Genomic DNA, 14838 nt, shown 5'->3' with positions numbered 1-14838 from the left:
CCGTGACCCTGGTCAGGAGGAGTGGAAGCATCAACTGGGGCTTTGACCAGACGACCTGGAGCCCCTGATGCTGAGCGTCTTGGTCCTTTATTTCCAGGTGGTGCTGACGCCCCCCCTTGGGCAGTGCTTCCGACTTGGTGTCCCAGCACCTCCCCGCGGAGCAGCCGTCTTCACCCTCACAGCCCTGCGAGGTAGGTAGAGCAGTGCAGACAGCTCAGCATCCTCCTGAACCCAGCCCTGACTGCCCAGGGGAGTCTGGAGGGGACTGTGGACGCAGCTGCTGGTCGCCACAGTGGATTCAAAGGGAGTCCCCGAGGTTTTTCTTGTAAGGCTCGGAGTACGTGTGTGCCCAGTGCCTCCTTTGCACCTTGCCCTCTCTTGAGAGGGAGGCGAGGCAGGGGTGATCCTGTGGGGAAGAGGCAGATCTGGGCTGCGTGCCAGGGCCTGGGCCCCACCCTGGCTGTGCTGCTTGCTCGCTGTGTGACTGTGGGAAAGTTGCTTTCCCTCTCAAGGCCTCTCTTAGCTCTTCTGTAGAAGGTGGATCCTCTTGAGGAGGAGGTGCAGGATTTCCCCCCGGAGGCTTTGGGGAGGTGAGAAAAACTGGGGTGGGGCTGCCAAGTCTCCAGGCTTGTTGACCATAGGAGGAGTATCTGAGCAGTGTGAGTCATGGGGCAGGTGGATGAGTCATACCCACCTGGGGACGGCTGGCAGGGTGGGGCCCACCTGACTATCAGATTCACAGGTGACCCGCTGCTGAAGTAGGCCAGGAGGTGCAGGGTGGAGCGCAGAGTCCTGGGCTGGAGGCAGGAGACCCAGTTCATCCGCCAGCTCAGGCCTCAGTTTCTCTGCCTGTAAAATGGGTGCATCGGTCTCCCCCACCCACCTAACGTGTTGTCGTGAAGACCGCATGGGCTCTGAAACAGGTAGGGTCACTGGGGAATAACCCAGCTTCCAACGCGGGAACAGAAGTGAATTTCTAATAGTGGTTGTGCGGAGAGCCTGGAAAACACCCCTCGGGCTCATGACCTCACCCGTGGTTGCCAAAAGGCGAAGGGGCTGAATGCCGGCAGGGCTCACTCATCCTCTGCGGCCCAGCTGGCTGCCAGGTGATGACACGGCAGCCGACCACAGTCAGAGCTGTTCCTCTTTCTCAAAGCTTAGGTGAAAGGGCCACCCAATGGTCCCCAGAATGCTTTGTTGTCAAAGCTGGACATTCCCAGAAGGCCGGCTGGGTCCAGAGAGGCAACTTGTCCCACTTCGGCTGCAGCCTGAGGGTTCTGCTGACAAAGGGGCAGCCCCAATCTGCTCAGACAGGAGGGATGGGGGCCTCTGGCTCTGGTGCTCCTGCTTTTGAGACTAAGCCCTGGAAACTCCCAAAGCCCGTCTGTCTCAAAGTGATCTGTCATCAAATAGAGTGTTATGCTCCCTAATGCTTCTGCTACCGGTCACCCAGGGACCCATCTTCTGCTTTCCCTGCTTCTGCAGAAGTGAGGACCCAGCTGAGTACCTGCGAGCTGAGAGCTCTGCCTGTTTGCTCCCTTCCCTCCTCTCCCTGGACTGTGCCCGCCTCAGCCCCGCCTCTGCAGAACTTGGGTTCCAGCACGGCGGCCCCAGGGACCTCCTACTTGTCAAAATCCAGTGGCATTTCCTCAGATCTCTGTGTATCCCCTCTGGAGCATCCGATACCTTCTCCTTCTAGGAGCTCTCTCTCCTTTTTCTTCTGGGAGGCTGCCCCGTCCAGTTCATCTCCTGCTTCTCTGACCTGCCCAGTCTGGGCCCTGTTTTCCCACCTCAGACATTCTTCACCAGGATTTTGACCTCTTCTTGTCTTGACTTACATATATAGGTTCATTCACTCACTCATTCATGCATGCACGCATTCACTTGGCAGATATTTAGGCCCTCAACTGGGTGTTGGAGAATCAACAAACAACATTTTTCCATCCCTCGTGGGTCTTATAGTCTTGGATCTTACAGGCGGCCATTATGCGCATACCAGATTCCTTCTTCCTTCAGCTGTGATGGAAACAACCAAGAACATGAGAGCATATGGGATTGGGTGGCTGTGATGGGATCTTGTCTGGACAGATGAGCAAGGCCTTCCTGAAAAAGTGCAGATGGAAGAGTGAGTGGAAAGTGGCCGGGTGAGCTGGGAAGGGAGCCCCCAGGCACGCGGAACAGCATGAGGCTCTGAGGCAGGATGTTGCTTGTGGAATCTTTGAGGAACTGAAAGAAGGGAATGTGGTGGGGAGAAGGGCCTGGAGACAGGCAGAACCTCTGTCATGTGGACCTTTGGGGGCCTTGGTTAGAGTTTGGATTTCATTCTAGATCACTGGGGGACCAGTGGAAGTTTTAGAGGATGGGAGAGACTTGGCCACATTTAATTACTAGAACCTTTGGAAGAGAGAGCCGCCAGTTCTGTCCTGATAAGCCCCGAGGGTGTAATTTTTGGTTCTTCCACACAGCGGCGTCCTGACGCTGTGCTCAGTACAAGGCTTCGGGTTGGGCAGTCTTGGGAAAGTGCACTTAGCAGCATTCTCTGGGCTCTTTGCATTTTTTCATTTACCTGGTCAACCCTTATCGAGCTTCTGCACTGGAGAGGGGAGGTGAACCAGACCTCGCTCCACCCTCAGAGATCCAGATTTGTGATGACCGATGCCTAGAGTGTGTTTCGATAAGTGCAGGGGCTCCAGGGGCGAGGGAGCGCTTTTCCTCCTTTGAGTCAAGCACTGGACTGAGAGGGGCATTGGGCATTCCAGGCAAGGGAGTCATGTGTGCAAAGGCTGGGCCACCTGGTGTAGCTACTGCACTTGGGGACCAGTGAGCCGCGTAGCTAAAGCAGGAGTGTGGGACTGAGGTGGAGAATGCCAGGAGATGCTGGGGAGAGTGGGGTTGGGAGAGCCCTGGAATGCCGGGTGGGTCTCCATCCTCTGGGTGCCGGGAGCCATGGACAGTTCTTGAGCCGAGGGGTGGCTTGAGCAAAGGGATTTCAGAACAATTAGTCGGTGGGAGGCTGAGGGGAGGGCAGATCAGAGGGGCAGCACTGTAAACTGGTTGGAGAGAGTGGGTAACACTGAGTGAAGCCTTGTCATTCCCACCTGCCTACACACACAGTAAAATACTATGAGCCCCTTTCCGTCCTCTGCCCTTATTGGGTTATTCCCCCGTCGGCTGGTCTGCATGAGCCGCCCAGCGCTGTTTCACTGCCGCCCTGGGGTTTGGTTACATCCTGGGCCCTGGAGACAAACAGGTCTGAGCCTAAAGCATCGCTCTGGCCCTGTCTTGCTATGTGTCCCTCAACACATTCCTTAAGCCCTCTCAGCCTCAGTTTCCTCATCTGTGAAATGGGGGTGGTAATAGGGTTGTTGAGGATTAACTGATGGGGAAATAAAGTCCTGACATATGCCTGGTGCATAGGGATGGCTGCTTGTCTTTATTTCCCTTTGGTTGGTGATGGCCCAGGCCATGTTGTCATCTGCCCCTTGGGGAGGGCTTCTTATAGCCATAAATCTGTAATCTGGACTGGAAACAAGGTGTCCCCAGCAGCCCTGGGGGGAGGCCTCTACTGGGATGCTGAGAGGGTTGGAAATGCCTTTATATTTCCCCCACTGGGGTCTGGCACAGGGCTGGGCTCAGAGCGCTGGACCAGGCCGTAATTGTCTTTTAGCCCCGGCATTCAGCACAAGGCTGGCCTATCTTGGTTCTCGTAAATACTACACAAAAAAAATTTAAATAAAGTCATTGACCTTGGGTATCATCCCCCCAGCACATTCATCTTATGGCTGAAGAATCTGGGGCCCAGAGAGGGACAGTGACTCATCCAAGGTCCCCCAACCCTTCAGTGGCAGGGCCTGGACCTGGCTCAAATATTTATTGCAATTCTAATTTTTTAAGTGTTGATAATTTAAAAATTCACAAGTCGACTGGGAGAGGGCAACAATGGAATGGGCATTTGGAGTAGAGGCTCCCCGTAGACGATTCTGGGAAGTGTCCTGGCTAGAGGGGCCCCAAGGGGATCATGCCAACCTCCCTCGTTTACATTTGGGGAAACTGAGGCCCAAAGAGAGGTAGTGGCTCTCTCAGGGTCCCCAGAGCGCGGGAAGCAGAAAAGTCGTCACGGGCCCACTTCCAGTAATCTGCAGGCGGTGGGCAGGCTCTTCCCCCTAGCTCAGGGCCTCATGTTTAAGAAAGGGAATTAGAGCGTGAACAGTGGTTTCCTGGGGAAGTTTGGGCTGTTAATGGTGTCAAGGAGAAGGACCATTTCCGGAGCCATGCGTGCCCATGTGATGCCTGTGGAGCTGGGCCTGGCGCAGCTATTTCAGACTAAGCCACAGGGTCCTATTTATAGGCTGATGTGATTATGTTGATGTGGTCAGGACAGGCCCGCCTGCCTTCTGCCCAGCCTAGCTATGGCTGAGGAAGAGGCCCTCGGGGGCGATTCTGACCCGTGGGTGAGTAGTGAGGGATCTGGAGTAGTCCCTGAGGCCTGCTCAGAGGAGGGGCTCCAGGGAGGCCTCCCAGGAAGTCCCACTCCTGACTCCCAGTTCAGCTGCAGCCAGGCCCTCTGTAGAGATGAAACCAGCCCCGATCCTGTTCTCCCCCTGCTTGGAAATCCTCCACTGGCTCAGATCAGGCCAGGACTCTGCGGGCTCCTCCTTCCCCACCCCCACGTCGAGGTCTCAGCCCCAGGCATGCCTCTAGTGTTTGCATTTCCCTGTGCCAGCCACACCTCTGAGCCTTTGCTTTCGCTGTTCCCTCCACCTGACTTGCCTGTTCCCAGGTCCCCAAAGACAAACCTAAATGCTTCTCCTCTGTGGCTCGTCAGGCTCTGTTCTCTCTACTTGGTGCTCCCGCTTCCCAGAGCCACTTGAGTGATTCATGTGTGCTCCCCACTGGGCTGCAAAGTCCTGATACAGAGAAAGAAAGAAAGGAGAAAGGCATTTGTGGATGAGCACTTAACTGTGGCATTCACCTTCCATGTTTGATGCCATATCATCTGCGTGCCACTCTCTGCAGGAGGTATCTTTAAAAGGTGTGTGGGGTGAGAGTAAGACTTCAGAGTCAGAGAGCCCTGGATTCAGACTCCGCTCTGCACTTGCTAACTGTGTAACCTTGGGCTGAATCTCTCTGAGCCTCAGTTTTCTCATCTGCAAAATGGGGGTGATGCTAACTTTGGGTTTGGGGGAAGCATTGTCAACAAGACAAAGATTGTAGGTACTTCTTGTGTTGCCTGATCCATAAGCAGCTTCAATGTGCAGTAGTAGGTGTTATTTACAGGTGGAGAAACTGAGGCTCTTAGCAGAGAAGTGTCTCCTCTAGGGCCTCATGCAAGTCAGTGGCCAAGAGGAGAGACCTGTTCTTGGGGTCCTGGCCTCCAGCTCCACCCTGTGTTCTCCTTCCCTCCCTCTTAGCCCCCTGGGCCTCTTCTGTTCCCCAGATCAGGGGAAGCTTTGTTTGGGGATTGTTTTTCCTAAGAAGTTTCCTCTGTGGTGTCATTGGATGACTCAGAGCCCTGAGTCACCGGGGGAAGCCGGGGGCGGGCTGCGGAGCGAAGGAGGGGAGTGAGGAGGAGGGAAAGGAGAGAAGGGACAAGGAAGGAACCCCAATTCCAGTTCTGCCTCTCCCACTGCTTGATCAACCAGGCCTGACAGGTCCTCTCTCTCGCCTGGCCCCAGTTTTCCCAAGTGTGAGAGGAGATGTGGGGCTTTGACGAGTGGTTCCCAGGCCAGGCTGAGCCTCGGGATCCGGGGTTCCTGGGCCCCACCCTGATTATAGACCCAGAGGCATCTATGTTTCTGGAGCTCCCAGGTGATTTGCTGCACACCTGGGCTGCAGAGGAGTTTGGGACCCACAGGCTGAAGCCCCCCCCCCGCCCCGGCTCAGCCTCTGCCTGACCATCTCAGCTGCCTCACGGAGAGTCACTTCTCTCGCTGAATGCTTTTGCAGAATGGTGCAGGGGAAGTGCACAGGCTGTTTTTTTTTAAACAGCTTTATTGAAGCACAGTTTATGAAAGTTGTCAAAGTAAATTAACATGCAATTTACATACATATAATTCACCTGTTTTAATTAATTTGCTAACTTTTAGTAAATTCACAGTTATGCCACTATCACCACAATCTAGTTTGAGAACATTTTTATCACCCTTGATCACCCCTAAGAGATGCCTGTGCCTGCTTGCCGGCAATCTCTGTACCCACCCCCCAGCCCACCACTGGTCTACTTTCTGTCTCTCTGAGTGCCGAGACCTGTGTGCACCTCCCAGGTTCACCCTTTCTGGCTGTGTGACCTCATGCAGATTACTGCCCTCTCTGAGCCCTGGATTTCTCCTCTGTAGGAGGGGGGATTTATATCCCCCTTGTAGCTCATTGTTTGAATTTCACTAATGTGATAGAGAATCTGATGCATAGTAGGACCTGGGGACTTGGGAGCCTGGCATGCAGTACACAGAACATAGTAGAGATGCCCAGGCACAATTATAACAGTACTAGCAGACATTTTATAGCACTCAGTCTGTGTCAGGCACTGGGCTAAGCACCTTAAACGCATGATCTCTTTTAATCCCCACGACAGCCCTATTACGTGAGTGCTACTATCATTCCATTCGATAGCCCAAGAAACTGAGGCACTGAGAAGGGAAGAAACTTTTGCCAGGTCGCCTAGGTGACTTTTGGTAGGGCTGGGAGTCTGTCCTGGAGCTTCCCTCCTTAACCATTACACTACAGATGGGAATCATGGAGCGAGGGGCACAGCTGGTGGACCCAGGGCAAGGTTTATGGCACACACTTCCAAGGGACAGGACCTTGTACGGTGGACATGGGATTTGAAAGATGGTACATAGTACAGAGTACGTCATACAACAGTTGTGATGTGATGCATGGAGCGTGATCTAAGGTGTAAGTGACACTGGATGCAGTGCATGGAACATGGGTGCACACACGGGACGAGGCATGAGGACCCCAGGGTGTTCCAGTATGTGGCATGGAGAGCATGGTGTGTGTGATGCTGGGCATGGTTCAAAGTATATGATGCAGCGCAAGGACGTGGTACCCAGGATGTAGAGCTTGAGATATGGCAGCGGGGCACAGAGGGCCCCTTTTTCATGTCAGTGCCTGGGGCCCCAGCAGGCAGTGGCAGGAGCCAATTTTCTCCTCTCACAAAGGCCTGTCCGTTTTTGTTCTTCTTCCTCCCTGTCTCTTTAGATGCCAAAGAGTGGGAGTGTCCCAGAGGAGTAGGGCCCAGAGCACCCCCCACCATCCCGCCAGCTCAGACAGGGGTCAAGACTTGGGGCCAAGTCCATGGCTCAGGACGAGCCTGCCAGGCCCCCAGGTCCCCTCTCTCAGACGCAGCTGTGAGCATCTGAGCGTCGATGTTGGCTGGGCCCGAGCCGGGTAATTTTCCTCTCAGGGCCCTCCTCCCTGGCTGCCACTGCTGCCTGTGGGCGTGTCTGCGTTCCGCGGCTTAGGGCTGAGGAGCCGATGGCTACCAGCTGCGTCTGAGTGGAGGTAGGGGGAGAGGGCAGGGAGGAGGCAGCAGCTCGCACGCTAGCATTTCCTGAGCCCTCCCGGCACCTGGCACTCACTCCCTCATCTGGTGTCCTCTGTACGAGAACCCCATTAGCTTGATGAGGAGACTGAGGCTCAGAGAGGCAAAGAGTTTGCCCAAGGTCACACAGTCAGAGGCAGAGCTGAGGCTAGACCCCAGCTCTCCTGGAGGCGAGAAGGTGAGGACATACAGAGGCCAGGCTAGGTGGCACAGAGGGTGTTGTTGGGGGGTCAGTGGTGATGATGCTGAAAGAGCATGTGGCACCAGATCACAGAGGGCCTTCAGTGCCAAGCCTACGAGTCCTGACTTCTTTCAGTCTGCACCGGGGCCCGTGGAAGGGTCTTGAGGAGGAAATGATCAGTCTCTCTGGATAACGGGAGAGTCGAAGGCAGGGAGGAAGCATGCATTGGTTCCAGAGAAAAGATGGGGAGCCTGAAGCAGGATCAGGGCTGGGACATGGGGGCGGGAAGGAGTGTAAAGGAGGGAGTGTGGGGTTGGGCATCTCACCTCTGGCCTCAGCCCTTATGTACTGTCCTGGAGGGGTGACTCGTTAGGCCCTGCCCCTAAGAGTGTCTCAGAAGCCCCCAGAGGGACAGGCACCTGGAAGATGCTGCTGGTGACTGGCCAGCTACGTGGATGGAGGCGAGACCGGGAGACGCCGGGGTAGGGACGATAGCGTCCGTCCCAGAGCCGTCCTGCGTGCCGGGCGTTGTGTTTCGGGCATCGGATCTTGTTTCATCCTTCCAGCTGGTTATGATTATTCTGAGCTGGGAGAAGAACAAAAGCATTCCAGTACCATACCTCCGCTCACAGTACTAAAGCGGGGAAAGAACTTAAAAAAATGGCTATTAAAATTAAAAGGATTAGTAACCATAAAAATATTTTTGAAGCTCTGCTAGCTCTATTATAGTTCAAAGTTTGAGATAAATTGCAAAGAATCTTTAATGATTCGGTAGCAATTGGTGTTTTTCCGTGACTGATTTTTACCAGCATCAGGTTCTAGTTAGCCTGTGAGATAGTCTGGCCCTTCTGTAGCTGAGGACACTGAGGCTCAGAGGTTGCGTCACTTGCCCAGGGTCACCCCCGTTGTAGGTGGCAGGGCTGGGATTGGACGGTGCCTCCAGAGCCCTTGTTCTTTTGGGTAGGGGCGGACTAGGCCAGGTTCAGAGGAGAGGGGAGGGTTGTCACTAGGAGAGACTCGTGGAGGGGGTGCGAGGCAAGGCGGGCTGTTTAGGTGCTGGCTTGAGGCCCTCTCCTGAGATGCCTCCCCATCCCTGGCACCAGGCACCACCCCGGGTCTCTGGGTCTTGGCTGGGACCCTCCAGCCCTCCCCTGCTTTGGATGCAAGGACACAGAGGTAGAGGGCAAGGGTGCTTTTGGGGGCCAGTGAGCTGGATGTTTGCAGGGCCTGGACACATGCTGGGGGTTCGTCTTTGGATGTTATGGGTATTGAGCACCTGCTGTGTGCCAAGCACGGGGCCAGGGGCTCCTTCACTCCTCCCAGACACCCCACAGGGTAGGAATGATCATCCCATTTTACAGAGGAGGAAATGGAAGCCCTGCGGAAGGGCCACTTGGCCAGTTCCCACACGCTCCCCGCTCTGCCTTGACATGGTGGGGATTTGGGCTCTGTCCAAACTCACCCCAGATATTGCCATGTATTCTCTTGGGTGGAAGGTCATGCACTCTTCACCCTGTTGGTCCTTTTTGGCAACCTGAGCTCACGGAGGCTCTGCCCCTGCTCCTGGGTTCCCTCGTCTCTCCTGTGCCCTGTCCCTGCCCCCTTTGTGTTTCCGGGGAGTTCTGCTTGCAGGATGCAAACTAACACCCACATGGATGGTCTCAAGCTTCTTGCCGGAGCCTAGTACCGGGGCAGTCACGGCTGTAGCTGGCAGAGAAGGGCTTTAATTGGAGCCCGCAGCAGGAGGGACGTGTTACTATCTTCTGATGGCCTGTCGTCATTGTTCCCATCGTGATGATTATTGGCCTAGGGGGCTTCCACCATCCCTGGTGGATCCTGGTGAAGGATGAACTTGATCCTCAGGCAGGCAGGAAGCGACCTTGGCTAGATGCACAACCATTATTTGCCTTTTGCTGTTTCTTTCAGAACCCTAGAGTCCCAGGGCCCTGAAGGGTCCTCACAGATGGGCTGGTTCACTTGTCACCTGAATCCTCTTGGCTGGGTCACCGCTGGGCAGCTCATTCCCTCTCGGGAAGAGGGGGAAGGAAACTGGAGTTTTCGAACATCCATTTTATGTCAGGCGTGGTCCTGGGATCATTCACATTTAGGGTCTCATTCAGTCCTCTCCACTCGCCTTCGAGAAAGGCGTTTTTATCCTGATTTTATACATAAGGCACTTGAGTCTCAGAGAGATAGAAACGTACCCGAGCCCCCACTGAACAGCAATCGCAGCTTCGTGTATGCGCTCATACTCTGTGCCACGCACTCTGCTAAGCCCCAAACGTATCTTGCCTGATTAAATTCTCACAGCAACGCCAGGAAGAAGGTATTATAATCCCCATTTTACAGATGAGGAAATTGAGGCTCAGAGAGCAGAAGCGACTTGCTCAGAGCCGCACAGCTGGGAAGCGGTAGGTCAGGGATGTAAACCCAGCTTTTCCTGGCGCGGCTCTTTCCACAGTCGTGCACACTGTTTTCTTGGAAAGCCCTTCCTCTGTGAGGTGGGGAGCTGCCTCCCGTGGCTTCTGCTCGTTCTGGCTCTGGTTGGGGCATCCCAGGCCCTGCTTCCCTGGGAGGTTTGCAGACAGAGACCGTGTCCCCGTCTCCTACTGGTCCCACGGCCACAGCACCTATAGTCCGCGCCTCTTTGTCCTGTGGCTGATTTGTGTTTGCCCCTGGGCTCCCCTGTGGGTGGGCTCTGGGCCTAGGATGCAGTCGTTTGCAACTGTTTGCCGTCCCAGCTGCTGGCCTGCCAAGCCTGCCAGGGCCAGCTCCTCCCCCAAGGAAGGGGAGACAGACAGCGAAGTGGACCCTGGCAGGAAGGGCACCGGGCTCACCCCCGTAGCCAAATGTGGCTGCTTCCAGGGCACGGGCTCAGGAAGTGGCGGGACCGGGCCCCCTCTGAATGTCCTGTCCTGGCTCTCAGCGCTAGGTGGGGTTGCCTCTGGAAGCTGGGAAAGAGCCAGTGACTTTGGTCCCTGGGATAGTTGGCCTCTTGGAGGTGGCTTCAGCCAAGCCCCACTGGCCATCTCCCCGACAGCTGTCCACACCCAGGATGGACTGGGCCAAGGCAGAGGTCCAGCTGGCCCTTAAGGGAGCCCTGTTATGTCATGGGCTCAGGCCTCAGCTCTAGCCTGGGAGCCAAGACCTGGGTTCTAGGTCTGCTCTGCTATGTGAAGCACTAGGTGACTCTGAGAAGTCACACTCTTGTTCTTGGTATCATCGTCTCCAAAAAGGATGGCCTAATGAACGTTGCTGCTAATAAGTCCTACTCTGTGCCATGTAGTCCAGGAGTCTTGCTCCAGAGCTCCCAACCCGTCTGCAACTGGGCATCACTATCCCTATTTACAGATGACCTCAGGCTCAGAGAGGGAAAGTAACTTGCTCTAGGTCACACAGCCCAGACCTGAACTCAAGAATCTCCCTTTGGGGTCTGTAGCCTCCTGCACCACCACACTGCTCTCACGTGGTCTACACATGCTGAGCAAAAGCCTCTGTGCAAAGAAACCAGATAGTTCAGGAAGAAAAGTGCTAACTTTTGGGAGCTCCTACTGTCTGTCAGGCCTTGGGCCTCCTCACTGCCCTGTAAGCTAGGTATCATTCTCCCCATTTTATAGCTAAGGAAACGGAGGCCCTGATCACAGGAGCTGAGTCTCCCAGATTCTAAAAGACATGCTCTTTCAGACCCGCAGAGCTCCCTGGACCTCACCGAGGCCCTGTCCAGTTTCACTGGGTTTCGTAACCAGCTTCTCTGTTTACTGACCATTGTCCCAATTAACAAAATCCCGCCAGAGGAGTGGGTGTTCCCAGGAGGACTCAGAGAACAGCAGTGAGCCAGAAAGCAAAAGAGCTCTGACCGAGGGCTCCCCATGAGTGGCTGGCTGCCTGGGAGATCAAGAACAACAGTGTTCGGGTGAAGAGAAAAGAACAGGGTGGGGTCTTGCAGGCTGGCCAAGGCCTTTTGTACACTGTGGCCGGGGGTGGAGGGTGAGGCCTTCTTTTCTGGTCTCTGGTAGCCGCCCTGCCCTGGGAGGCCCAGAGAGACATGGAGACTAGCCTTAGACCATGAGGGAGCGGGGCTGGAGCTGTTATGGGACTCCTGGGTCCAACTACAGGGGACGGATGTGGGCTGTACGGCTCCGTCCTGTGGCAGACACTGCAAAACTGCCTACTGTGTGCATGGCAATGGGCAGGACCAAGGAATACCTAGGGTCAGAGGTCAAGGGGATCTCTGAGGTCCAGAGAAGTGAGTGGTGGCAGAGCCAGGCTGCCTCCCAAGTCAAAAAAACCATGTCAGACCTGGGTGCCCATGAGTGGCACAGAATGCAGGTGCCACCATCCAGCCTCCACTCAGTGGCCGCAGGCTGGGGGTCTTCCTAGAACAAGCCTTTGTCCTGGGCGCTCACATCAGGTGTGTGAGGTGTGGTGGGGATGGGGCTGCCCCAGAGACTCCTGGCTGCCAGGCTTGGCTTGGGCTTGACTGGTTTAGCATCTGCAACCCTTTACCTGGAAAGGGCACTGTTGCTTCCTGCCCAGGCCGGCTGATGCCAGGAGGTCCTGCTTGATCTCCCTAGAGAAAGCTCGAGGCCTGGAGCCAGCCAGACTTGTGTTCGAATTTCAGCAATGCCTCTTTCCAGCCTCAGCAAGTGACTGAAACTCCCTGAGCCTCGGTTTCCCCATCTGTAAAATGGGAATTTTAATGCTTATTTCCCCTGCTTGCTGGAGGGAGTCTCAGTATTGGACCCCCCTTTTCTTCCCTCCCCCTCTTCTCCCAGAGATGTGTGGACTCAGAAGCAGGGTGGCATGCTACCACTGGTGATGGGGGTGCCTCCTTCTGCAGCTCAGGGGCTCTGGGCTGTCTGATTCAGAAGGATCTGTAGAGGTGACCTGCTCCAGTGCCCCTGTTTTACAGATGGGAACCCTGAGGCTCAGAGACATGTAGGTTCTGGATATGGTTGCACAGCCAGTATTTGGGAATGCTGGGGCTGGGAATGAGGCTTAGAGGCAGAGCACTGGGGCCTAACCCGTCTTTCACATATGGCGACTCTGAGGCCCAGACAGGGACAGTGACTTGCCTGAAGTCACCCAGGAAGTCAGTGGCCGGGCAGGCCTAGCACTGGGGCCTCTTGCTTTCTACCTAGGGGTTTTCTTTTGCATCCAAGTTCCCCTGCTCTGCTGAGCTCATACATCCTCTTCCAGACAGGGAGAAGCTAAGACCGTGTTGTCCCTTGTGGTCTGCAAACGTCACTGCCCTGTAGCGAGAGTTTCTGGGCTATGGGCTCCCCGAGGGCAGGGGCCAGGGCCTGGGCACCAGATCTCCAGTGCCGAGGACCAGGCTCCAGAGCTAGTGGCAGACAAAGCTGTAGGGCCTTTGTGATCATTAAGCTGGGGGCCACTGACCCTGTGCTGGTGGTCACTGACCCTGGGGCCGAGGCCAAACCACGCAACTGTTTGTTAATCACCAACTCTGCAGGTCGGGGCCACATTGCTCCAGAAGGGGCTGCTCAGCTGGGCCGGCTGCCGGCTTATGATCACTCTGGGGGCTGGGAAGACAAGGAAATTTTTTCCGATTTGTTTAGATTTTCCAGTTATCTAAGGAGCAGGCATCACATTAAATATTATTATATTTTTTTATTTTATTTTATTTTTTATTATATTTTTAACTTTATATATAATTAAAGGTATTATTTCTAGGTCAGTGTTTAATTAAAAAAACCCGAAAAACTACATCGGATACATACTTGTAAATAGTTTCAAGCCCTACAGCAAGTTTTTTAAATTTTGACACGAGTATACTGAGGTATAATTTACATCCCAGAACAGTTCACCCATTGTAAACGTATAGTGCTATGCTTTTCTGTAGATTTTTCCGTTGTGCAACCATCACCATAATCCGGTGTTAGAATGTTTTCATCCCTCTAGAACAGTCCTTTGTGTTGACTTCAGTAATCTGGGCACTTCCTCCATCCTCAGTGTTTGAGAGTGAATTTCTCTCCCTTTGTCCCTTTCAAGCAAACTGCCTTGACAGTTGGGTGTTCATCCTCCTGAACTCTTTAAGGATGTATGCAAAAACACACTTTTATAAAAAAGAGGAGAGGACCGACACTATAGTTGTTGTAGAATTTGCTTTTTGCGCTTGGAGATCTCTCTGAGCTTCCGGAGTGCCTACTATGTGCCCGGCACAATAAATCTAGCCCATTGTTTTTTCACAGCTACAGAGTGGTCCATTGTATGGCAGCTCCGTAATTTATTTAACAAGAACAACTGGGTCCTTTCCAGTTTTCTTCAAACAATGCTTCAGTGAACATCCTTGCACGTATATTTTTGTGTTCCTCTGTAAGTAATGATGAAGGACGTGGAACTGTGGTTGCATTGTGCGTTTTGAATTTGGGTAGTCAAATTGCCATCCAGAGAGGTGAAACCGGTTTATGCTTCCATCGAGAGCAGGTGAGAACTGTGGGGTTTTTATAATCCTCCAAATGCCTCCGGAGAGGGAAGAGCTCTGTGAACTGAGGCCAGCGCTGGCCCACTGCAGGCTCTGCAGGCCCAGGCTTAGACATAGAGCCCTGAGAACTTGTGCATCTCTTGGTGGCCCCCCAGACACCGGGATATTCAGACCCTTAGTGTGACACACGGTCCCCTGTGACTCCTGCCACCCTCCCCAGCCTCATCTTCTCTTGCTCCCTGTGTTTCAGACTGGACCCCTCATTATTCACAGCGTTCACTTGCCCTTTGCCCATGCTATTCCCCCCACGGAATGCCTTTTCTTCTCAATCTCCCTCCTCCTTGTCCTTCAAGGCACAGGGTCTCTTCTCTCTGTGTGTTCCCTTAGCCCTTTATCTGACCCACAATCCCCCTTAAGTGGGAGGAAGTTGTGTGTGGTGGAGGGCAAACTCCAGCCTGATTAGATAGAAGCTGGGCTCCAGGAGGAGCGAGGCTGGGGCGCTACAGCTTGTGGGGAAGGGGGACAGGATCTCCCATTTGCCTAGTTGCAGGCCAGGCCATTTGCACACGCACAGACTGATTTAATCCTTAGCAACTATATACCCATCTAGTAGACGAGGAGACTGAGGCATAGACAAAGAGAAACTTACACACAGTGGAGGCGGGACTC

The 14838-nt window shown here is 54.2% G+C and overlaps 1 protein-coding gene across 9 annotated transcripts in view; it reads left to right on the top strand.

Moving 5' to 3' along the window:
* The window catches only part of GSN (gelsolin), a 56274-nt gene that overhangs the window by 11847 nt on the left and 29589 nt on the right, over positions 1 to 14838 (top strand). For 7 of the 9 annotated variants that reach the window (XM_070518840.1, XM_044778909.2, XM_044778910.2 and 4 more), the window contains exon 2: positions 98 to 191. The gene's annotated coding sequence lies outside the window, so the exon portion shown is untranslated. Of the gene's footprint in view, positions 1 to 97; positions 192 to 7466; positions 7504 to 14050; positions 14172 to 14838 lie in introns of those variants that run through there. The other 2 variants (XM_070518843.1, XM_070518844.1) reach the window with 2 other exon arrangements.

This window comes from Equus asinus, chromosome 10 (genome assembly GCF_041296235.1).
Source record: "Equus asinus isolate D_3611 breed Donkey chromosome 10, EquAss-T2T_v2, whole genome shotgun sequence".
Lineage (NCBI taxonomy): Eukaryota > Metazoa > Chordata > Mammalia > Perissodactyla > Equidae > Equus > Equus asinus.
Note: the sequence above shows the minus strand (reverse complement) of the source record. Positions and strands in the feature narration are given on the sequence as shown.